Source organism: Hipposideros armiger, unplaced genomic scaffold (genome assembly GCF_001890085.2).
Source record: "Hipposideros armiger isolate ML-2016 unplaced genomic scaffold, ASM189008v1 scaffold_363, whole genome shotgun sequence".
Lineage (NCBI taxonomy): Eukaryota > Metazoa > Chordata > Mammalia > Chiroptera > Hipposideridae > Hipposideros > Hipposideros armiger.
Window position 1 is genome coordinate 2,218 of NW_017731713.1, and position 25,443 is coordinate 27,660.

Genomic DNA, 25,443 nt, shown 5'->3' on the forward strand with positions numbered 1-25,443 from the left:
TGTTAAACTCTGTCTCTTGTAGGTTGCTTGCCTCCATTTTGTTTAGTTATTTTCCTGGAGTTTTCTCCTTTTCTTTCATTAGGGGCATATTTTTTGTTTCCTCATTTTGGCTGCCTCTCTGTTTCTTTGTATTAGGTAGATCTGCTACATCTCCCAGTCTTGGCTGGGTGGCCTTATGTAATAGGTGCCCTGTGGGGCCCTGGCACAGTCTCCCTGGTCATTTGCTCCAGGTGTTCCAGGAGTGTCCCTTGTGTGTGCCCTCCTCTTATAGTTGAACCTTGATTGCTATTGACATGTCAGTGGATGAGATTGATCCTCAGGCTCTTTGGCTATGGGGTTTGGCCATGTCCACACCTTATAGGCTTCTGTGCAGGGGGCTTATTCCACTGAGTTAGATTCACCCCAGCAGACTCTGGTGCCTGTCAAGATCTCCCTTTGTGTGTGCCACTTGTAAGGATAATTGGGCCATGTCCTGCTATGGTCTGAAGCCAACCTCCAAATATGTTGGTTCTGGGACCTCTTAGGAGGTACTCTGGTGCAGGCCCAGGTCACCCACTGCCTATGACAAGCTAGGGACTACCTGATAGGAGTTACAAAGTGATCTGTTGTTGGTAGCTGTCTGTGCTAAAGATGGAGGCACATGGTAGAGGCCATGGTGTGAACCGAGGACGGCTGCCACTAGTACTGGGCCTGAGGTAGCTCCTCAGAAAGCCAGAACACCTTGAGGCCTGCTGTCACCTGCCAGCTCCCTTAAGATGCAACCACTGATAAAACGTCGTGTGGTACTTGAGTTGCATGAGGCAGGGCCTCAGGGAATCAGTAGAGTGGAAAGAGTTGTGGTCATCAGGTTAATGTAGATTCTGGTTTGGTGCCAATGGTGAGCCAAGAGCTACTCAGCAAAAGTCTCAGAGCACACCCAGGCTAGATGCCACACATCTGAAACCTGTAAGCTGTGATTTTTCTCCAACAAGGATTGCAATGGAGGCAGGGCTGGATGCTCACTGAGACAGTATCTCCGGCATTGGAGGAGTTGGGTAGAACAGGATCCCAGTGACTCAGCAGGATTGTTTGTGGAACTCACCAGGCCAATCAGATTCAGATTTGGCCTGTGGAGGCAGGCTCAATATGGGAAAGATGGCACCCACCTCCTGGCTGCTCTGGGAAAGGACCCCTTACAGAAAAAATAGTGACTTTCCTCCAGCCCTCACCTCCAAGCCAACACCTCAGTCTGCCACTCCTTATGTCTCTGAGGCCCACTGAGTCACTATCCCTCTATTGGAGCCCAGGGTGAGTGCCTGTAAGTGAGTTGGTCTGTTCACAGGCCTTTTAAGAGGACATCTTGGTTTTCCATTGCCTTCTGTCCCACCCAGATGGTGGGAATTCCCACTGTTTTTCACAGCCAGGTGTTGTGGGAGCTCCTTTTCCTGGCACCAGGACCCTGGGCTGGGGAGCTTGGTGTGGAGTTGTGGTCTCTCAGTCCTCCAACGGGAAACTCCATGGCCGAGACGTCCATCCTGACATCAGCAACATTTAAGACACTTACACCACAGTGGACCTGTGGGGTGAGGTTAGAGTGGGGGAGTTGGGGAGGGAAAACAGTTCATTTTAAGGGATTTAATTAAAACAAACAAGCAAAAAAAAACACAATGAATCAAACAAACAAAAAACAACTTACCTGTGAATTACATCTGGTTTTGTTCTGAAACACTGAACTCATTGTAATTATTAGAATGGCAATTTTCTCATCATTGTGTAAATGCAAAATAGAAAATGGTCTTAGAAACAAGTAGCATACTGTTGCAGATATGTTTAACAAAGCTCTATGGAAGTGTATTTTATTAGGGTATTGCCCTAATAAAAAGAGTGTTTTAGGATTCACCCAGATCACTATTAAATTATAGCATGGAGCAAACACAACTAAAATGAAACTTTTGATTTCAACTATTTAGAATATGTGCCTAGAGCACAATAAACTGCACTAGGAAGATAATGATGGAAGAACACCATGACAGAAAGCAGCCAAAGATCAGAGCAGAATGGAAGGTGACAGCGTTCTTAGCTTTTGGATGGATTGATACCCACTGATGTCTCTGATTAAGAGTGTAGATAGTCTAACCAACTTTTCCAACCCCTCCCCAAACAAATATACCTAAGCTTATCTCATCAAACTTTTGCAGACATTCAGAAAAGGTTTATAAGCACCTTGAGCCACATACTTGGAATTAGGCTTGAAAACTGCCTGGTATAAAGAAAGTGAGTGTGGATTTAAAATGTTAAATAAGCACTTTGTAAAAAGCAACCTCACTATTCATGAAAAGACAAAGCATGCTGATGTTTTGCATCAAATTTTAATCTGTGAATTGTGTGGTGTTTCAACATGTTATTCCAATAATCTAAAGTATTGATTCAGCTGGTCTGCTGGCAAGATGGATACTTTATCTTCATAATAGTTCTCATTTCCAAGCCGGTGCTTAACCAGAATTTGGCTATCCCTAAAATAATGGAATTGCTTTTTGGACAAAGATACATGTATTCTTTGGTTCTCCCATTGGGTATTCCATTTCAGTCTTTGGGAACTTTGGGGTGTTTCTAAAACCTATCTATAGCACATAAACACTATGGGCATTTTAATTCCAAGTTTGAGAACGAGGCTAAGAGGCATATCATGGGCTTTGTACATTTCTGTACTTTATCTCCAGATCACTAAAAGGGGAACATTTCTTTCACTGGCTTCTAATACTACCAAAAGATAAAGCAGCAGTGCAAAGGTCTGTTTTGTGATGTGGTGTTATTCAGTTATTATAGTAACCATGCCCACAGATACTTAGTTACAGAAAATACGTTCTTTATATCCTAAGTATGTGCTCTACGGCAAAACAAGGCGTAAAGCCAGGGTTTTCAGTATAATGAAATGATACTTGTTGACATTTGGCTGAACAACATACACAGTGAAAGCAAGTCACACACTTGGCAAACTTTCTAAGATCCAAATATAGCAGGCACTTCAGTATAATTTGGTTTATGACCAGATTTTCCTTAGATTAGGCACATGGCAGGAGTTCTGTGTTTTACTTTATGCCCTCAGGAAGGCAGCTGATAAATATGTGACTTTCTCCATAGGGACCAGTGTGATTTTTTAATATGAATATCACAAACAAATTATACTAGAAAAACAAATATTTCTCTTTTCCTTTAATATTATTAAAGCCATCTACTCAGTGTCAAGCCCCTAGTATGTCACAATATCACCCTTCTAAAATAAGGTAAATATTTGTTATATCCTATATAGCCTTCTAAGAAATAATGTAATATTCAACCATATAAAGTAACAAAACGTTTGATTACAAAATTGTTAGTTTGAACTGAGAAACAAATAGCAAAATCTATGAGAATAGTTTCCATATAGTTAATTAAATATTAAAAGTAAACATATACAATTTTGAAAAGAATGATCTTTTAAGGTAGTAGTTGGTATGTATGCAAAGGCAGACCTTATGTTTTGTAGGTAAAGTGATCACAAATGAGAAAAAATAAAATAAACTTGATTTTTTTTAGCAGTCATCTCTATACATACTGAAGTTTAAAAATATAACATAATACTTCAGGTTTTATTTTTAAGTTCGTGAATGCTGTATCTTGAGTATTTCAGTAGTTTTATCTAGTTGAAAGCCAGACATCTTTTGTGTCCATTTATTTTTTACAAACAAAAAACCCTTTTATTTACCCTCCTGACTTAGCGGAATGAGCTTGAGAGGAGCCTAATGCATCTCTATTCTTGACTTCTGAAAATAGTTAACCAAAGATGAGTCATATGTCTTCCATTTTAAAGTAAGATGGCATTTTAGATCCACTAGTAACCTGCTACTATATTTGGAATACACATTTTCAGACAAAACATTAGATGATAGCTTTGAATGTGTAGTTTGTCTTTTAAGAGGTAGATACAGCCAAGTATGAAGTAATTTGGCCGCTGTTAGAGGATGATCAAAAGAATTTTAGAGCCTATTTTTTTAATAGGACAATACTGAAACTGCAACAGCAATTAATGATGAAAGTAAAGTGCTCTTTAATAAGTGTAAGTGACACTCATTATTAAATCTGAATCAGACAGGAGATGAATGACATCATTATTCACATCTCTAGTGAACAACTTCCAAATAAGAAGGGCTCCAGAGACTGAGGAAATAAAATTATTCAGAGGCAAAAAGATACATTGTTCATTCTGACAGACAACTTGTCCTTTCAGGCAATTTAAAACGTTATAATCTCTACCTGTTTCCAACGTGAAACAAAATATGTATGAAGTAAAATATTATTTATTTTTTGGTTGTCAAAGGACTTTCAAAAACTCAAAACTTCATAAGAGTAAGAGAATATGGTCAATTACTAAAGAATACATTAATGTGTCCTTGAAAAAATCAATGCTAAAGCTGGGTAAATAATAGAATATTGATTGCCCCTCATTGTTGATTAACCTGTTTTACACAGCACAAGCTTTTTGGAGTGTGTGTAGAAGGGTTTGTATTACATTTCACATCATTTTCCACAGTGGAGGAACACCTCAGAGAGACTCCACACCATGATAGGGTTGTCCTGAAATGAACAAGTTAGAAAGAAAAACAAACTGGCAGTCAGTGACTGAGTGAAGTGGTATTTAAAGAACAATGTCAGATGTCCTGACAGGGATTGTTTTATCTAAATGTATTTGAAAGTGGGAACCCTGCAAATATCTCAGGATAAAAACCAACCAGGGCAGAGTTGATATCAACATGTAAACATTTCAGCTCATAAATCTGAACAGCCACTGTAAATGAGTGGGACTAAATTGTTATACAGTCATAATGTAAACATCAGCTTTGTTCCTGGCATTCAGTTAATACTCATTTCTTCCACTTAGAGAGGTCTTTGCAGCTCTCACCACAGCGCCACAGGCTCCTCTCAGACAGAGCTAACAACTGAGGGGGAAGGATCTGAATGGGCTCGAAACTCAGAAAGCATCCAGAAGAAACCTCAGGAATGAAAATAGTTTCCCTGGTTCTGATTTTATCTTTGACCAGATGGATAAAATTTAGAAATAGGACAAAGAAATTAAAAATCTAGTATAGAAAGTGGATGGACTCTTGATTAAAATAATATCTTATTATGCTTCTAAACCCTTTTAGTTGAATATGTTACACTCAGGAACTAGAAGAAAACATGAGTTTATGATACAAACTCAGTTGTATCATTTGTAAACATTTGGTTATAATAATCAGAATGTCAGCTTGTGATCTCCTCCTCCACCCACATCCTCTCTTCCTGGCTTGCTTTCTTCTCCCCTCTTTGCTTTCTTCTTTATTTGGGGATAGCAGACATGGCTTTCCACTTTGTAATCTCAGCCTCATATGCGCATCATGAGGCTCAGTTTAGCTTGTGTATTTAATCACAGCAATCCTAAAACTTCACATTTGCTATAAAACAAGATTTTGTGTTTGTTTGTTTGTTTTTTGTTCTCCATCTGGAATAGCTAAGCACACATGAGCAAAAGGAGATTCCTTTAAATTAATTCTAGTTATCTAGCTCAGGTCTGAAAGACTTCAAGCATCTAATCTCACATGACTAAAAAGATGAGATATGAAATAAAATAGTGATTCCCTGATGTATTCTTACTACTAATATCAAATGTCCCCCACATTCACTCATGATATAGATAAATTTTAGGGTGAGCATAAATGACTTAATTCACCAGCTCCTGACCCCAAGTCCTTAATCCTTTAATGCAAATGGAAGACAGGAGATAAGAAACCAGACAAAATAGATGGCTTGTCAAAAGTATTTAGAAGACGGAAAAATGAACTAGGAATCTCTCAATATGTATTGTTTTATCTCTCATTCTGATTCTGACTGTAGGAAAATTAGATTCTTATTTCATTATTTATAAATTGAGTCCAATATTATTTATTCACACCAAACAGATTAACATGTTAAAATGTTTAAAGTCTCCAAAAATATTTGGAGTTTCCTAAAATTTCTCCAGATTTTGAAATTTCTGCACTCAGTGGAATGCAAACAAAACTTGCTTTATTTTTCCTCCTTTCACTAACTCCTAGGTGTTATGTAAAATCTCTTTTCATGTTCCTGGGATAATGAGAACTCAGGAGCGTCTCCTTGCTTTTGGGTCATGTTATTTACAAATACAAGTTTGTTTTTGATAATTACTATTATTCTTAGAGGTTTAACTTTCTAATCTAACCAAAAGTTGCAAACCTAAATCTATGTAATTCAAGTCTTCTTCTTCCCCCTTCATCTGAGGTCTAATTAATAGTTAGTGAACTCAACATTCTGGAAAGGTTAAAACTCTGGGTTTTGTCTGTCTGTTTTGTTGTGTTGTCTACTTCTCCCCTCTCAATATTCTGTATCCTTCTGAATTGAGAGAAAAATAGAGTGATTAAAAGAAGAGGGCAACATTTTCTGCATCTAAGTTGGATTATTTGCAGACTTTGTTTCATTGTCAAAATCTCCAAGTGTGGCAAGCACCTAAATGCTCTTCCAAGGGCTGCCTGTGTTAATGAATTCTTCAAAATTTCTTTTGTGAGGATGTACGCATTATATTTCCATAATATAATACTCTGGAGCCTCTTATAATCCACTTTTACTTCCTGCCTTCTGGAAATCTCCCTCCAGAGAGAGGCATCTCAGGCAGCTAGCTCTCTTTGTTAAAATCATGTTAAGTGATGCCAGTTATATATCATGGCATCTGCTTGACTTGCAAGGAACACATGCATTCATGCCAAAGTGCATTTGTTTTATAGTTTATAGGATTGGCTTTGCACTGAACAAGTTGAGGGAATAACCCCTACTATGGTGCAAAAGGGAGGTGCTGCTTACTGTGACAGACAATGGAAATGTAGGCAACTTCCTGTTATTGCAGGAAGTTCCAGAGAAATCTTCCATCTTGAGCCTAGAGAGAACTATGAACAAATAGCCATGGTCATGCATAATCTAAAGTCTCTTCTATGGGGTGAAGAAGGTTACTTTATAATGGACTCAAAGAGAGTTAGTTATATCTAAGCAAGCCCCACGTGTTAGTGTCTAGCTGTCCATCTCTTTAGAATATTGGTATGGTTCTCAAATATGCTTGCTGCTTTTGGACTTTAGCCAAAACTTTGAGAAAAATACTAAATACACCATTCAGTACCCATTTACATTTATAAATCAACATTACCATTTTGCCAAAGTCTATCCTTGCTGCATGTATTATGTTTTGCTGAAATTCACTTTATTAGTATAAAGCTGATGCCTCAAATATTCTGCCATTAATTAAGATGTTTGATTCAACTTTCAAGCCAATGCTCTTTATCAGATTTTAAAATCAAAATTTCTTTTGATTTCTACTTTGATTTTATTTTTTATTATAAAATAGCATTATTTTTAAACATCTTTTCTATGTTGACTGAGAAGACCATCTAGGTTTCATCCTTAGATCTATTTTCTTAATGTGATGAATAGCATTTATTCATCTCAAAAAAATGTATCCGTTTGCCATGCAGTCAGTTGTGAATAAACAGAATACAAATCTAACAATAACTTAAGCATTTTTTTCTCACATATGAATAAGTTGAGAGATGGTAGTCAATGAATCTAATTCATTTCTTAAACATGTAGTCAGGAATCCAAGTGTTTTTTTTTTCATCTGTCACTGTGCCATTCTCAGCTTATTAGATTTCATTCTCATGATTTTTATTTAATTGTCCCAAGGTAACTGTTAGATCTTCAGATATCATGCCATCATTCAGAAAATTAAAAGATGGGAAAGGATGTTTCCAAAACCTCTGTTCCCTTTCATTGGGAGAGAAAACGTATTTTACTCAACACTCAGGCAGATTTGATAATACCTCATTGGCTACAACTGTGTTAAATGACATCCTTGTAAGGGATGATGTGAAAGGGAAATTTAAAGGATAAATTACTAATTGAGTAAATATAATTTTTGTTAGGAAGCAAGAAGAGAGGAGCGGATATTAGGTAGGCAAACAACTTGTCTACAAAACCATCCTTGAATTCCTACATTAAAAGCAAATGGGTTATGATGAATTTTTATGTTAATATTGTTGCCTTTTTTTGACGCAGGATATTTGTTTTGGGGAGAGTGTTTCTATATTTTTATAGTCTAGAAAACTTTATATAGTTGTGGAATTACTTGTTCTTCAAATATTTAACTGAGCCATCTTGAAATCCACTATATCTCAAGCATAAACATAGCCATCCAAACTTTATGGGCTTTCCTTTTTAAAAAACTGTTTACTTGGTGCCCTAAAAATAAAGATAAATTTATTTAACCTTCCATTCTCAGAATATGCTCCAGTGTATTTGTTTATTTGCCTTTCACAAAACTGGCTTTCTAGCATTGCTAGATAGAAAGATCCTCAACTAAACAAAACATCTGGTTTTGTTTTGTTTTCTTTAAAAAAGAAAGAAAAAAAGAAAGAAAACTCCACATTCCTCTTCTTGGCAAGGCTGGAATAATACAGTGACAAACAGTTCACAAGATCATTTAATCATGTTCTTGGACTTTCCTACTTCTTTATGTCAACTAGCCATGTAAATACAGCTTCAGGAGAACGTGCAAGGATTATGCTACAAGAAGTGCTGAAGCTAAGGACAGCTGATTGAAAATGGAGAAACAAAGAAAGGACACCCAGTGATTTGTTTGTTATATGATCATTGATGTACTTCATGTGTCATAATTCAGCAAGTAAAGATACTCAAAACACAGGCAGCAAGGCCAAAACACCGGACGTCAATTACTGTCCCATTGTCATCATGCTTTAAACGAAACCATATGTCCTCACCTCTGGCTAACAAGGAGCATGCCTTTGTACCTAATTCAAACACCAGCATTTTTAAGTTGTTACCCTCTTATATCTTTAAGAGGGTAAATATTTTTCATATAGGATATGATAAGGACTGAGGCACACATAGGTATATTTTTAGTAAATATTGATTGGGAGTAAAAGCTAAGGACAGTTACTGCTTTTCTTGGTCATATTTGGCATTATGTACATAATTGCAAAATAACTGCAAGTGGTGACAGGCTCCTACTCTTTGTGACTTGCTGTTTTGTAGGCCAATATGTTTTCAGACTGTATTTGTAGCTTTTGCATCTCCTGTGTAACATTTGTCATGATAGACAATTACAGCCTTTCTTTAAAAATATGTTGAATTTTCACCTTTGTTCATTAATTTCGTTGAGACTTATTTATTTTTATTTTTATTTTTATGTTTGTAGACAATTGAAATTCTATGCAGTTTTAAAGGCAAAACCTGTGTTGCAGACTTTCAGAACAGTCTTCTCTACCATCTCTCTGTGCTTGTGCTCCTACTAGGCATATAATAACCTAAGGCTTAAATTGCTCCTCACTGCACATGAGTCTGCCTCTATCACATCAGCAGGACTCTTTTGAATCACATAGTAGGTCTCTTTTGATGTATCAGCCTGCTTCCAACCCACTATCTCCTACGCCCTGCCTCTAGCCAAATGGATTCTCTCTCTCCTGACATTTTGATCTAAAAATCACAAAATTCTAGTTAATTCTCCATTAGTGCTGAATTTGGAGAGTCTTAACTTAAGCATTGAATAGTAGATGTAAAGGTTGAAGGTATAGACGAGGGGTCGGCAAACTGTGACTCGCGAGCGACGTGTGGCTCTTTGGATATGTTCTGTCTCTAAAGTTTGCCGACCCCTGAAAGAGCCAATCCTGTCCCTCACAACAATTTAAAAATTATTCAAGAGCCATAAATATGTTTTTACATAATCACCATTATGTGAATAATGTCCTTTAAAAATTTTATAAATGAAACTATGATAGTTTTATTTTCATTTACAATTTCACTTCAGAGCCACATGTGCATACCCAAAGAGCCGCATGTGGCTTGCAAGCCACAGTTTGCTGACTCTTGGCGGTTCTTCTGTCTCAAAAGTTTGCCGACCCCTGGTATAGACTTAGGGGCTGAAACTGCAGATGACCTCTGCAGGGTCTGAGAGTTCAAGGAGGTCTTTAGAACCACAATCCATGGGGACATCTCCCTGGTTCCCTTATGCATTGCAAGGTCTCAGGTTTTTTCATCCTTGTCTCTGGGCTCTGCATGAGAAATCTGTCCTCATCCAGAGTGTGGGCAACCAGCACTCTCTGAAATTCTACAGCTCTGTTTATGGGTGCTTGATTCTCAGCTGTATTTATTCTCCCACTGCAGGAGATGGGCCTCTTTGTATACCACCAAAGATGCCCTCTGGATGTCATACTTTGTCATTTGTTTTTCACTTTGTCTTTCAGGGTTTAACTGTCCACAGTTCTTATGATTTCTCTGAAAGGTGTCAATGCAACTTGTTCCTCCATGCCTTTAAAATGCCTGAATCATTGCATCAGCAAGGAGGTTTGCTGTCCCTGGGGACATTTTCCCAAGGTCATATTTTAGCAAATTTTATGAAACTTGGCATGCTTTTCTCAGGGACTTCCTTTGCCCTCACATATCAAATAAGATTGAGTCCTCCTTTCATGCTGGAAGAGGAATGATCCCACTGTAAAATACTGTATCTTAACTACCTATATGTACTTGTCTGATCGCTTTTGCTTCCAACAGTGTTAATATTGGTCTTCCAGGAACAGACGCCAAGATGAAATTAGAAGTACAGGAGATTTACCAGAAATACATCGCTTAAGGGTAAAAGGGAGAGAGAACAAGAGTAAACAGGGAGAAATCATAGATCATGGTGCAGGCCACAGACTTATGGCATGAGAAAGAAAGAAAAATAATAATGAGAGCTATTAGTGAGAGCTAATGAGAGTCTAGAGTCTAGACTGATGTGCAGCTCTGAGAATGTCTTGGGTGGGCCGCTGGAAAGCCCCAGAGCAAATACTTCATGTTCAAGGAACCCCAAGTGGGGCAAAACAGCCAGGTTCTAGTACCCTGCTGTGCTTTGCCATTGGCTAGGGACACTTCAGGCACAGCATGGCCTCAGGGTGAAGGCTGTGGGGGAATCCAAAGGCTGTCAATGAACCACACTCCTCACTGTAGTTTTCTCTTAGAGATCTGAGCACCGTACTCACGGCTGCCACACTTTCTTACACAAAACACAACCAAAGGTGCAGCTCTGAACCATCAGAAAACTAATGTCTGTGAAACCACCAGTTCAAAAGCTAGAACTCTACCAGCAACTTAGAGCATCTTGTGTCCCTTCCCAAGCACGACCCTTTTATCCTCATCCATTGTCCTGACTTCCAACCCTGTATTTTTTTTTAATTAGCTGTGAAGAGACTTTGTATGGCATCATAAAGTGAACACTCTTCTGTGTTCACTGATTTCATTCAATATTATGTTTGTGAGACTTGTATATTTTGCTGTAAACTGATATCATGAATGAAATTACTGTGAAAAATCATGTCAGTGAGTCACTATACACCTGCCCACACTTTTGTTGGGGTTGCTGAGTGGAATCGTTGTGTCCTAAGGATGGTGAATAAGTAGATAATGTCAAAATACATTTCAAAGTGGTTGTGCCGGTTCTACTTCCTTGACACTATATAAGAGAACATTATATATATATATATATATATATATATATATATATATATATATATATATATATATATATTCTTTTTGTTGTACATATTAGTGGATTTCTACTGTCTGCTATCATTCAGTTTTCTTATTGAAATTCAGGCTCATCTCCAGATGTTTCTTGGCAAATGTTTAATCTGGGCAAACTAAGTAATTCATCACAGTTCAGTCCTTTATTACTACAAAAGTGCTTTGGATGGCTCCCTCAAGGGGAAAATATCACTGCAATAAATTCTAATAATAGTTAAAATCTACTAAGCGATTATTGTGTACAAGGCACTGTAATAACTGCTCTACATCTATTAACTTATTTATTCTTCATTCTCAGGAAGTTTATTGCTACTAATTCCATTTTATAGATGAGAAAAATAAGGCACAAAAATGTTAATTAATACATACAGCTGGTTAGCAGTAGGGTGGATTTTAAAGCTAGGTTGACTTGTGCAGCTTGTGTGTTCCTAGTCGGTACACTGCGTATCCTTGCTGTGCTTAAAAATGCACAGGGGATGCAGATTTTGTGGTTTCAAAAGACAGAACAGGATAAATTCAGGCATGAAGGAAAGCATGACTGGGTCCCTATAGGTTTCAGTAGAAGAAGAGAGAATGGTTAAGAGGAGACAATGATAAATAATAAGAAATTAAACACTCTTGAATTGGAAAAACTCAGGATGGTAGCAAAAAAAAAAAAAAGATTAGGTTGATATTGGGGAAATACCATGGTGAGAAGATTCATGTTCACTCCTACCCATGTCAGTTTTGAGATAACGTAGACGGAACCACGAATAGATCATATGTAAATTATTTAGGAAAAAGACATAGATAGTTAGAAGTGATTTAATTTCTGTAATAGGAGTAGCTAAAATTATATTTTTAAAAAGCAATGCAGATTCCCATTTGAAAATAGAAACATAAAATTAGGCAATTTAATAATGTAAGTTTTACTAGAGTAGTGGCTCTCAAATCTTTTAGACAAGAATCCACTATAAAATATCCATTTTACATCCTGACAGCGCACATTACAAACACCACACAATAGATAACCAATCACAAGTACATAGGCACACACACCTCACCAAGTCCTGTGTATTCTGATTATTTCAATTCTATTATATTTTCTTCTGTCTCTCACATTCTATTCCATTGAACTAATGACTGTGTAATGGCTTTAAATGGCAGTACAGAAAGCTCTAGAAAAAATGACAGAAAACATAAAAAGAAAAAACAGGGGTGAAGAAAAATATATTAAGTAGTCCTGTACTCAATAGGATTGAAGATGGATGGAAACGTTTGCATTTATTAAACATCTTTTGAGAAGTTGTAGTTAGTGCTGGGCTATAAACTGGAGAAAGAATGTCAGAAGTAGTGGGTAATAAGTAAACACCTGAATTATAATATTATGTCCAACATAACCTAGTAGAAAAATAAGAAAAATATGGTAGTAGACAATGACTTTAGAATCTTGTTCTCAACATTTTTATACTTTAAAACACTTGAAGGACAAAACACACTGTCCTTCCATCAGTGCCAGAGATTTACTAAACCAATAATTTTTAAGAGTGAGATGCATGTGAACTTGGGAAATAGGGGGCTGGATGAATCTCAGTTAATTTAAGGAAAATACTCCTCTAAAGGATCTGATAGGCAGGCTTTTGAAGATATATGCTTCTCTCTTGTATAAATGCCTGTGAGCAGAAGCTTAGGTTGGTGGAGGGCAAGGAACTGAGCACAGAAAGCAGAGTTCTAATAAACAAACAGGAATTTCAGTAGCTATTATTTAGAATGGTAAAATCTTTTCAGTAAAGATGTTTTCCAAGAGCAGTATTACATAAATGATCTTTGACTTATTTTTCTGATTTCTTTTACTTTAGTAAAAAAATATGCTGGAAATTATCTCCAACTTTTATCCTGTGTGAGCTTGACCTGCTTGTAATGACTGTTAACTTCCCTAATGAATCAGTTTATATCACTCCAAGGGAATTATAGATGCCATATGGAACTAACTCTGTTTCAGCCTCAGTTGCCTCTCTACAGTTAAGTTAGTGCTTAAATGGTGTCCTGCCAGTAACAACACCACTTCGTGCAAGTGGCCATGTGACACTGGCTTCACCTGCCAGCTATTTACACATTGAAAGGAATGGCCTTATCAGGTTTTATGAAAAGCCTCTATGAGTGTTCTTTATGTTTATAAAATATGCTGGTATTTCCCCTGAACTGTTCTGAAATTACCCTTCTATAGGTAAACTATACATGTTTAATTAGAACAATAGCAAAAAGATGCTGATTTTCATCAAGTGCTAACATTCTTCAGTCTTTTAGAAAATATAGTAAATAAATAATTATTCAGTGGGATCAAACTTTTTACTGTATGGGAGGCAGAGGAGAGCTTGGACTCTATAGTCCCATTTTATCAGTAAACACACATATTGCTGTGAATTGCTTAAATGATTACACATAAATATCTAAGGAAATTAATGACTGCTTGCTTCCTAGTTTACCAAAGGCTCGGTTATAGCAAACTCAAGACAGCAAGGCCTTGCATTCAATTTTATTTTTATAAACATAGATTCCAAAGGGCAGATGAGTTCCTTGGAGATGGGTGTTTTTACATGCAATCAGTCAACTAAATATCTTCACATATCAACTTTAACTTTTCCAAATTCAGAAATCTCATTGAACCAATGGCTTCCTGACAATTTGATCCAGAAAATCTCTCTGTGCAGTTTTGAGAAAGCCTGAATGTGTTCAGCCAGCAAAAGATTATAGAAAGAGATGAGCAGAGTTCTGACATTAACGATCACTAGATGAGGTAAGAGTTATCCCAGAGTGCAGAGGATAAATTGCTATAAAATGCTCATGGATATTTACAACAGATGATGTGTTTATTTTCATATTCAAAATTTTAAGGATAATTCATGTTTATTATAAATATGGTTATAAACATGGTGCACTGAGACATTCAAACTAAGTTTCTAAACACAATGAACTGTAGCTATTATAATAATTTCCCTTATCTCGTGCATTTATGGCACTTTTGGTGTCATATCGTGTATGAGGAATTATTTACTTTGTCTGCAAAAGAAAGAGCTCGCTCATCCTTTCCTCCCAAAACTCTTTTCTATTGAGAATTGTCTATGCTCAAAGCAAAGACCACCTCATGATTTCAAATAATGCTTTTATTAAACAATGTGTTTTTAATATACTTCTACTTTGCTTCCCTTGAAGGGAAAGGAGGGAAGAAGTCTATTGCTCTAGTTCCACACTGCTTTTATACAGTGCCTCTTTGTTAAAAAAATAAAATAAAGTAAATAAAAAAACCAGAGATTTCTCTTGCCCAGCAAATTTAGAGCATGTCCCCACCCCTTCACCACCATCCTGGCATTTAAGGACCTAAACCTCAATAACTACAAGAGGCTGTTTAGCAAATATCGTCACCACACTTAATCTTCCCAGCCACACTCTGAGACATGTACTATATTGTTCATATTTTGCAGGAATCTGAGGCCCATGTTAAGACATTTAGTCAATCATAAATCTAGTGACAGACAGAGCTAGCTTAGAACCCAGATTCTATCTGATTTAATTTTCCAGGCTGAGCTTCTGTGCTTTTTAAAATTATATCAAAATGTAAAATTACAAGGATGTCTTTAAAATGAACTGAAAAAAATAGAGCCAAAATGTCATTGAGTAGGGGTGGGGGTGGGGACAGAGGGTTGGAACATCATTGATCTTCATTTGATTTGCTTTCGTTGTCCAAATGTTATATATTCTTGCTAAAAACAAAGTACAGTTTTCATCATTTGTAGGCTTGAGTCCAAGTGTTCATACTGTGTAGTGTGAAGACAGAGAATTAGCTGCATATATTCCTTCTTTTAGGGATGCCTGACATTGTCAGTAATACATTCTGTCCTCCTGCAATGAAAAGAAAAACATCAGATGGCTTTATATTCAGCTGCATATGAAGTTCACTGAATATGATAATTTATTGCTTTTCTTCTTTGAAGTCTATTCTATTATGTGCTTAATATGTTCTCCATGTCTTGGACCCAGATCCTCTAAAACTAGGTTGTTGTTTTTTCCAATGTGAACTTTTCTAGAGAAGCATATCAACTCACAACTAGGATAATCTAGAACTATGCTTCATTTGCTTTGGTTAACACGACATATTTATTTTCCTTACTCCTCTAGTGAAATTATTGGACCCCCAAGTTTGTAATCTCTGAATCCCTGCCAGTAAACCCAGTGACATCACCCTCAAAGACTGCAAGAGCCATATGTTATTTCTTCCCAATTGAAAACACTTTATCATGCCAGATACAGATTGAATGGGTTGTGCTTCCCGAGATTGATTTTATATTTTCTGTAGGTCGAGCTCATCTGGTGGTTAGACCCTGACAGTAGAGCTTCTTGTATTCCCATGTGGCATTGCATAGACATCGCAGATTTACAGTGTGTTGAAATGGACACAACTGACACATTTGTTTTTGCTCAATGATAAAGACAGTATAAGGAAAGCAAACTTTTCCAAGTGTTTATAAAGTAGTAACACTTGGCATGAAGTTTTTCCACTCGTTTTCTTGAATTTGCATTGTTTTTTTTTTGGTAGGGATGAAAATTAGATAAGTATATTAAAATCATTGAAGACACACTTTTCTTAATTTAAAACAATTTAATTTGCAACGTTTTCTGAGATTTCAGAATGAATCCTAGTAATTACAGAGTAAATAAATAATGAAAATACAGCCTTTCTCTTACTGAAATGAATGCTGGACTGAGCATTTAGTATTTAATAAAACAAGAGATGTGTAGACTGCCCTAAGGATCCTTCCAGGTATATAACTTAATAATCTTATATTTATTATTCTGTTTCTACTGAGTCATTGTTTTTAACTGAGCCATAAGTTGTTTTCATTATTTTTTTTTCTGCAGAGTTTGCATATGCACTTTAGTCAAATATATCTAAACAACAAGTGGAGTATTTTTTTTTTTTGCTTTTTTAACATTTTGATGAATTCTTATAAAGGACAACTACTACTTAACCATTTCCAATTAAATGATTAATGTTGGGAACTGTTAAAGAATCACTACAGTAGATTGAAGAGTAGAACACGCCTCCCTTGACAGACTCATCCACACCCATCTTCTGATGGAGTACTTCCTCTTAAATGGCCCCCTATTATCTTTTCTTACAATCTTGTCACATGTTCTCGCCATATAGCCTGACTGATCTCTTTAAGGGGAGAATCTTATCATGTGACAATTCTTGCAAACCCCTTTTCTGGCTCTTGGCCTTCAGGATAAAAGTTGGAAATCCTAATAAGACACTAAATACATGTTTGGATTTCTTGCCCAACTCTCTAGCCTTAAATTAGCACATACTTTGTCGTCATTTTGAATTTACAATATACAGGACTTCTCCACTTCACACTCATTTGTAGTTAATTCATATTAAACCTTTACAATTTGGATCAAATATCACTTTCCCCCCAAACTTTCTGACCCATTAGATTATGTCAGGGTCCTCAATTTTGTGCCATTAATTTTTACCTATATATCACTTATCACAATTGTAATTATATTTGAAAAGAAATACATTGATCATGATTTAGCTATCCCAATTAACTGTAGTTTCATGAGGGAAGGGATTTGTTCTGATTTTTTCTAAGTCCTCTATCCCAAGCACCAAGCACAATGATTGTCACATATAAAACATAGAAAAAATAAACAGAATCAACGTGAATGAAAAACATGAAGCTCTGTTTCTAAGTGACTCACCCAAGTTTACATAGCTGGTAATTAGTGGAACCAAGGGTTACATCCAGGACTACCCGACTAAATTCCTAAGGCAGTTAATATGTGGTTCCACCTCAAACACTGATTGATCATATCTTTATTTTAAAATGTTTTGGTAAAGACACAGTAATTTTCATCTGTTCTCATTAATTTTAACTTCAATGCTAGGGTAATCCATTGTCTGAATTAGAAATCCCCAATCTAAGGAAGGTCGATTTCATTATATCAGAAATCCCACACCCATGAAGCTTCAACTATCGTATCCCCTTTAATACTTCATGCTTTACAGATTAGCAGCAGAACATTTTTTTTTATTAGTTCTTATTGACAGTTAAAGAAATAGTGTCCAAGCTATGTGTTTTGGCTAAAATATTTTAAAGGCACTCTCCACTTTTGTATGAACAGGGTATCAAACCCCAATGAGGCACGAGGCTGCAACATTAGGGTTATATCTTTAAGTTCTTGTGCTCAAACAATTGATTTAGGAGGATTTCTGGATCCCTAACGCAGAAAATAAGGTAATAGAATACTGCCTCTAGTGAACATTTAGTGTAGGATGTGGTTGAAGCTCAAAGAAGGATAAAAAACCTGTAACTAACTTCACATAGCTCACAGAACGTATTCCAAACTACTCTGTGTGTCAGGTTTTGTACGAGGCAGAATATGGCCTTAAAAGTGCTTCCCTTATAACCTTGTAGCAAGGTTGTGACAATATCTAACTCTGGTCTCAAAAGTCCTTGGCAACTAGCATTATCTTTCAAATAGCACCTAAGAGATGCGTATGGACAGATGGATTCAAATAAGTTAAACTACTGTGTCAAAACCCCGGGATACATGGGTAATAGGATCATCGACCTATAGAGGAACAAATTTGGAGGACAGCAACGGGGCCAGTTGAATTTGAAGTCTATTTTGGAAATATAACCAAGAGCATCCTTTGAATTAGGCATATGGATGCAGAGCTAAGGGAAGACCTTTACGTTAGAAACTTGGAAAGACTTGGTAAACAAGTGGGCATGGAAGCCACTGGAATCTCCAGGGAAACTTAATGATGACTAAAGATAATGCCTAGAAGCCAGGATTGCCAATAAGATGGCAATTTCCCTTAAATTAAAGACTATGTTCTATGTTTTTAATGGAAGCACTTTAATGAGCTTTGGCACTTATTAAAGTACTTCATAAATGTTGTGAATGAATAAATGAATGAACCAATTTGGCAGCAATTGAGAGAGAAATAATTGGTCTTAACCATTAAACAGAAGAGGCTGCTGGAAAGGCTATATAGACAAAGCTTTATTTTAATTATAGAGATTATATTACTTTGATTATAAAAAAAACAAACACTTTTCAAAACCCGTTCATTTATATTTAATATTTGAGTTGCCTTGTTAAACAAAATACTTTATTTCCCAGTATAAGTGTATTTGAAAACACCCATTGTATTCTAAATGAAGTAAATGCTCCTCTCAGCATTCATTGCCCCAAGGAGGAGTTCATGTGAAAATCACATTTTAGTTCAGAAATCTAAAAAGGAAAAAGTAAAATGAAAAGTTATTAATTCAAATTGTTGTGTACATTCCTTTCTAGCTAAGCATTTTCTTATTTTATTGCTATAACTAGAGATATAATTCTAATCTAAATACTCATATATGTAAAAAGATAAAAAAATTAAATGTCAGGGTGTTATTTTAGTTTTCAAATGATTAAAAACCATTAGTGTGTTTTAGCACTCAAACTGTCTCTGTATAGAAAATTACACTTATGTGACAGTAGGCATAGTGTCCATACCATTACCAGAGTGAAGTAGTTCCGTAGAGCTAAGCTACATATAAAAAATCTTTTGGTCTCTGTCTATCCATAAGAGACCTAAATCAAAGTATTTAATTATTAGTGTATGAGGAGATCTCATTGTATGTCAATCTCACCTAAAGGGTTGTTCAATTGCATAGGTATCAAAGTTCATGTTATTGTGAAATCCTAAGATAACAAGCTAAATTTAATATGCTCCTAAAATTATGGAGGAGAATCAAGTTATTTGGTTATATCTTCTCTTAGCTCTTCGACTGTATGGTTTTTAGGAACTGCAATCAACTTATCCAGCTTAAGGGAAAGACATTTTGATTTTAGCTTTAACCATCCTGAGTCTGTAATGAGTACTATTTCTATTCATTCTTATATTTTATATTTTAGAAAAATAAATATTTGATAGTTTTTCTCAAAAACTTACACATGCATGTGTCTTTAGTAGATTGAGAGCTTCGTGATTCCAAACACAAGGCCTATACATTTGAATTCCTTGTATTCAGGAATCCACTCTCCAATAGGTTGTTGAATAGTTATGAAGCAGCTTGATGTTCAAAATGAACTGATGGTTTTTGTTTTCTGGTTTTTTTTTAAAGATTTTTTATTGGGGAATTGGGAGGATGGGAACAGTGCAGGGGAATTGGGGGAAGGGGAACAGACAAGTTGCTGTCGTTTTGTTCTTCAGTCTAGTTGTAGAGGACGTTGCTTCACTGGCCCAAGTTGGCACCATCATTGCGCTCTTCCTAGGCGAGGCATATCAGTCGCCGGCTTCTGGATGGCCGCTCACGCTGGCTGCTGGCTACATACGGTAGCCCGTAGCAACCCACTGCCACAGGGGCTGCAGCCTACGCCGTCGCCGGCGACTCACGGCAGCCCAGCTCCAGGTTGAGCTGTTGTTCAGCATCTTAGCTGTGGAGGGCAGTGTCACTGGCCCTCATATGTGGGATCTGAACTGGGGGCCCCTCTGGCATCCCAAGCCAGTTCTTGACCATCGCGCCACTCAGCCGGCCCCTGAACTGATGTTTTAATGTCTAACCCACAACATAATTTTTTTAAAAGTTGAATAATTTTAATTTATGAAGTGTTGAATTATTGCTTTGGTTATCCATTGCTGTGCAAAAAAATCATCCCATAACTAAGTGGCATTAAATTAAAATAAGTATTATACTTATAGATTATGTGGGTCAGCAATTCACACAGGGCAGATGGAATATGGTTTTCTCTGGGCCATAATGTTTGGGGCCTTCACTTGGAAGACTCAGATACTTGGGTGTGTCTCAAACAGCTGGAGTTTGAAGCAATCTGAAGGCTTTTTCATTCACAGGTCAACTGCTGGGCTTGGGATATTTTGAAGGCGTGGGCTCTTTACCATAGTATCAATATGTGGTTTTCCTTTGTGGACTTCCTCCCAGCTTGGCAGCCTCTGGGTATTTGGGTTTCTTACATAATGACTCAAAGAACAAGTGTGCCAGTAAATAAGGCTGTGCTGAGTGTAACAACCCAGACTTTGAAGTCGCATAGTGTCATGACAGCCATACTTTATTAGTTCAAATATCACGAGCCTGCTGAGCTTCCTAGGGAGAAGGCATCGATCCACCTCTTAGAAAGGAAGAATGTCAAATAATTTCTGGCCCTGCTGTAAAAAACATGCACAACCTTTCTATTCAATACTTTTAGAATATACCATTCGCTATATTGATTGGCCTTCCAGAATGGGAATAAAATTATTCATGCTGTAGTATGTGTTTGTGCTACCTGTGCCTGGGATATTTTTGTGTCAAAGTTGAAAATTTTCTGTATTCTTTTGATATTTCTACTTGTACAGAAAAAAATAAATAACCAGATTAATTCATCTCCATCAGTTCAACTGGTGTGAAGGGGAACTGTCTACAAAGAAAGAATTACCATAGTATAGTGGCTATTTATTTGCAGCCAGACTCAAATTGGTTCTACAAATCTGGAAGTTTTAATCATCTCTGCATAATTTGGAAGTTATATTAACTTCTTTGTTCTTCAATTTCCTCACCTTTCTATGTGAGGCCAAATTAATACCAACCACAGAATTGATTTGAAGATTAAATGAGAGAGTATAACTAAAAGCACCTAGCGTAGGGCCTTGAACTTGGGGAAAACACAATTAATAGGTGTACTTCCTAGGCCCAAACAATATGATTCCCTGAGCAAAAGGAGTTCTATGAATGAACACAGATAATGACCTGATTTCAGCCAACTTCTCACACTCTCTTCAGATTTGAAGGATATCCATGCAGAAAACAGCCCACTAAGAAAAAAACCAGTTTACTCACCCTAAATGTCACTAAGACTTTTACTTGAAACAAAATGAATTCCAATATCATGGAGAACAAAGCTGACTCATACAATGCCTTTCCTTTTGTTTCTACTGAAAGATGTAATTTTTACATGTTCATTTTTCATTTGCTTCTGTAGTTGTTCTGCTGGGCCAAACAGGCCCTTAATTTACATTTGGGCTATTCCCATTGGTAGCAAGGTATTTTCTTTATAATAGTTAGAATACTGTAAAGTCTTCACTGCAAATATGCAGTGGGTTGAAGTTTACAGGGTGGATTTAGCAAGTGTCAGTCAGCCAGGTTGACTGTGCACGCCTGGTGGGCACAGGGGGGAGAGACTCCACCGAGAGTCCGGCATGACTTGCTATGGGGAGCTGTCTTACGACACCTGAATTTCTGAAACAGTGAATCACACCTCTAATCGCACCGTGCCTTACACTATTCTTTGGCATCATTAAAGCCTTTCATACCATCTGGAAAGGAAGGAGCAAAAGGTTTCCTAGTAGGTGGCTTATAAAACTCTTAAGATATTTAGTGATCACATGTAATGTTTAAACTATTTAAGGCACTTTTAAAGGAGCTATTTGAAGCACTCCAAATGATTACCTTTCCTAACTCACCAAGCACTTGCAAGATTTGGTTTTTAACAAGCAAGACTGGTTTTGATTTATGACGTGCAAAAAAGGCACCTGAAAAAAAAAAAACTACTTGAAATTTTGCTTCTTTTTTAAAAAACCCTGAAAGACGGTTTTGTAAAAAATAAAATTAAATAAAATAAAAATAAAAAAACATAAATTCTCCTGGGCTAATATTTCACATGCCAAGTAGAGCCTGGAGTTCATTTTACAGCTGTTTTATGAGTCTTTAAAATAGTGATTTATAATGGAAAGAGTGACACAATTTTAATTATAACATGATGTACCAGGTATTATAATGAGCAAAGATATTTTCTCAAACATGTATAACATTTAATCCTTGCAAAAAGGCTGGTAGTATGCTCACTATGATTATAGTTCTGTTATGCCTAGATTCCCCCCACTACAAAGTTTCTTCTCTTAGTAACTATCATCTCTTTCCTTTTTCCCAGTGATAAAAATGCTGCAGCAAAGTATTCCTGGAAAAAAAAAAAAGACTTCTACCCTAACTACAAAATAAGAGCAAAATATTATTAGACAGTATAACATGAAAAATTCAACAATTACACGATAACACCTATTTTATAATTCTATTTTACAATTACTTGTAGATTTCATCTACAAGTATTAGGCTCTGGGTAGCACTAGCACAACCCTTCCCTAACAGCGGCCATCAGCCATCTAACAGGAGTTTGCTGCAGAGGGCGTACAAGCGCTGAGAAGTCACTAACTTCTGAGGCCCTGGCAAGTACTGAGGGGTGATGGAGGGGAACACCAACGAGGGGCTCCAGGTTCTTAATGTAGATCAGGGTCCCCTTTGTTCAGTCTACTTCTGAAGTAGATCAGAAATTGGTGGGGGGGGGGGACTGAGAAAGCACACGTTTTTGCATGGTCAGCGCCTACAGATCGTGCGCGCGCTTGTGTGTGGGAGTGATTTAAATTGGATTCTACAGTGCACACATGTCCTAGCAGATAAAAATGATTAATAAATAGAAAAATCATAGTACATAATAAAAATGATTGTTAGTGTGAATGTCAGTGAAGGGAGACTTTAGTATGAAATTAGCAGTACGAACTTCCCTGAACTCTAGTTACCAGCATAATCTACATCCTAAAATACGACTCTTTCACTTTATTTTTAAAGGATGCTATATCCTCGTTCCTTTAATTCCTAAAATAGAAATAATTTTCAGGAGCACTTTGGTGTATAGTTTGTACTTGTTTCATTCTGTAGAATAAACCATTAAACAGCTACAATACCTGTATTATGATTATTCTTCTGTGTGCCATCCTAAAATATGAGATGAAAATATGGTGCACTTAATAATAATAAAATACAAACATTTAACAAAGTAGAGTAATGTTTCTATGTATAAAACTTTAGCAATCAGAAGCTTATTCAGGAAAATGGTAAAAATCTCACAGATATTTTCTTATTCAATTTGGAGAGCAACAATAATTAACAATCCTAAGTTTCACTCAATGCCTTAGGTCATTTTGTAGACCATATCCTAGCTTCCTACCCACGTTATTTATATGTAGCTCAAAGCAATTATAATGGGTTGCATAATAAATATATAAAATATTTGTATAATGCGTCTTATTGTTAAAGCCACTAGCGAAACAATGGTCATATTATGGGGAGTTTGGATAAAACTGGTTTGCAATGGGCATACCCCCTAATTTAGTCATGTCTAGAGAAATGTGGCCAAATTAAATAGTTTCCTGAACAGTCTGTAATTCACAGAGTAGATTTTTAATTACTGATTAAGATCAGGAAGTTACAAAGACTAGTACAAATCATAGGAAAATTTAGGAGAAAAAAAATGTCACCAATTTATTATAAACAAAGTTTGGGCAGCCAAGGTTTGTAATTTTCCATGGCCGTCCTACTGAGTGGTCTTCTGCACTTTCACTTCAAACACTAATATATTCTGGTGAACTTTTACTATTTTTAAGTAATGAATCTTAAAAGTCTAACATGTGCCAGTATTGGTAAGGGGCAATGGAAGATACACAAATGAAGGGAAAAATTAGGCAAAATATCTGTCATCAAGAGCTCAGAATACACTGGCATTTCTTTCAAACCATACTGCAATGACAGTAACAAAAAATGTTAATCATATGTAAAATTTTAAAAATTTGGTTATCAATAAACTCTCACATATTAAATGTTACATAGAATTATTAATACCATATCAATTTTATGGTCTTATTTTTTTGCCTTAAGACAGTAATTTATTTTTTCTTTCACAGCTGTTGGGTTGAATGGGCTCAGATTGGCATTCTCACTTGGATTCTCTCATGTGGTTGATATCAGATGGCAGCTGTCGCTGGGCTGGAGGTCCAAGATGGTGCACTTACTTGGCTGGCTGTTGAGTGGCTTTGAGAATTTAGTTGAAACTATTGGCTAGATTGTCTACCTGTGGCTTTTCCACATCACATGGACTTCTCACAACATGACAGTGTCTCAGAGCCTAGTGGAAGCTGCCAGTGTCTTAAAGCCTGGACTGGCATAGCTTTCTTTCTATCACATTCTCTTAGGCAGCTTCTCAGATTCAAGGAGAAGGGACATAGACCTCTTTATCTCAATGGGAGTACTGTAAAAGGATTTGTGGCCATTTTTCATCTGCAACAGCCTGAATCACATTTTTTTGTCGCCGATTCAGAGGCTCTCGGATTCACTTCCTATTTTAGCCACTGCTGTGCTAATTGGTTCCACACAGGCTCTGACTAGTTTTGCACAGGCACAACCTGACAGCATCTCACTGAGAACCTCTGACTTTTTTGCCCTGGGCATTTCTGGCACTATTTTGTGAAAGGCCCACTAAAACTCAGTCAGCACTACTGACATTCAACGTGAATGTGTAGGAGAGTTAACACACTGCAGCAAGACTCCTTTAAATGTGGGAGGAGAGTCAACAGATGAATGCTTCCCCCTCTTGTCCCCGGGCAGATGGTTCTGAGATATACATCATAAGGCTCTTAGAGTGTCAGGTAGGATTGAGCTACCCGGTGCTCCAAGTGGTAGGAATAACGTCTACAGTATGCTTTTATAATATAGCAAGTGAGAGGTAAAATGTTAAGGTGATGTATCTGAATAAGAAAGCATGAGACTGAATTATGTCTCCACCAAATCCAGAAATTGAGCTTCAATACCCAGTGTTACTGTATTTGGAGTAAGAAGTTCATTAAGTTTAAAAGATCATAAGAGTAGGGTCCCACAGTCCTGTAGATTAGTGTCTTTATACCAAGAGATGCCAGCTAGTGTCTCTCTCTTTCCCCAACATGTGAGGACCCAGGAAGGA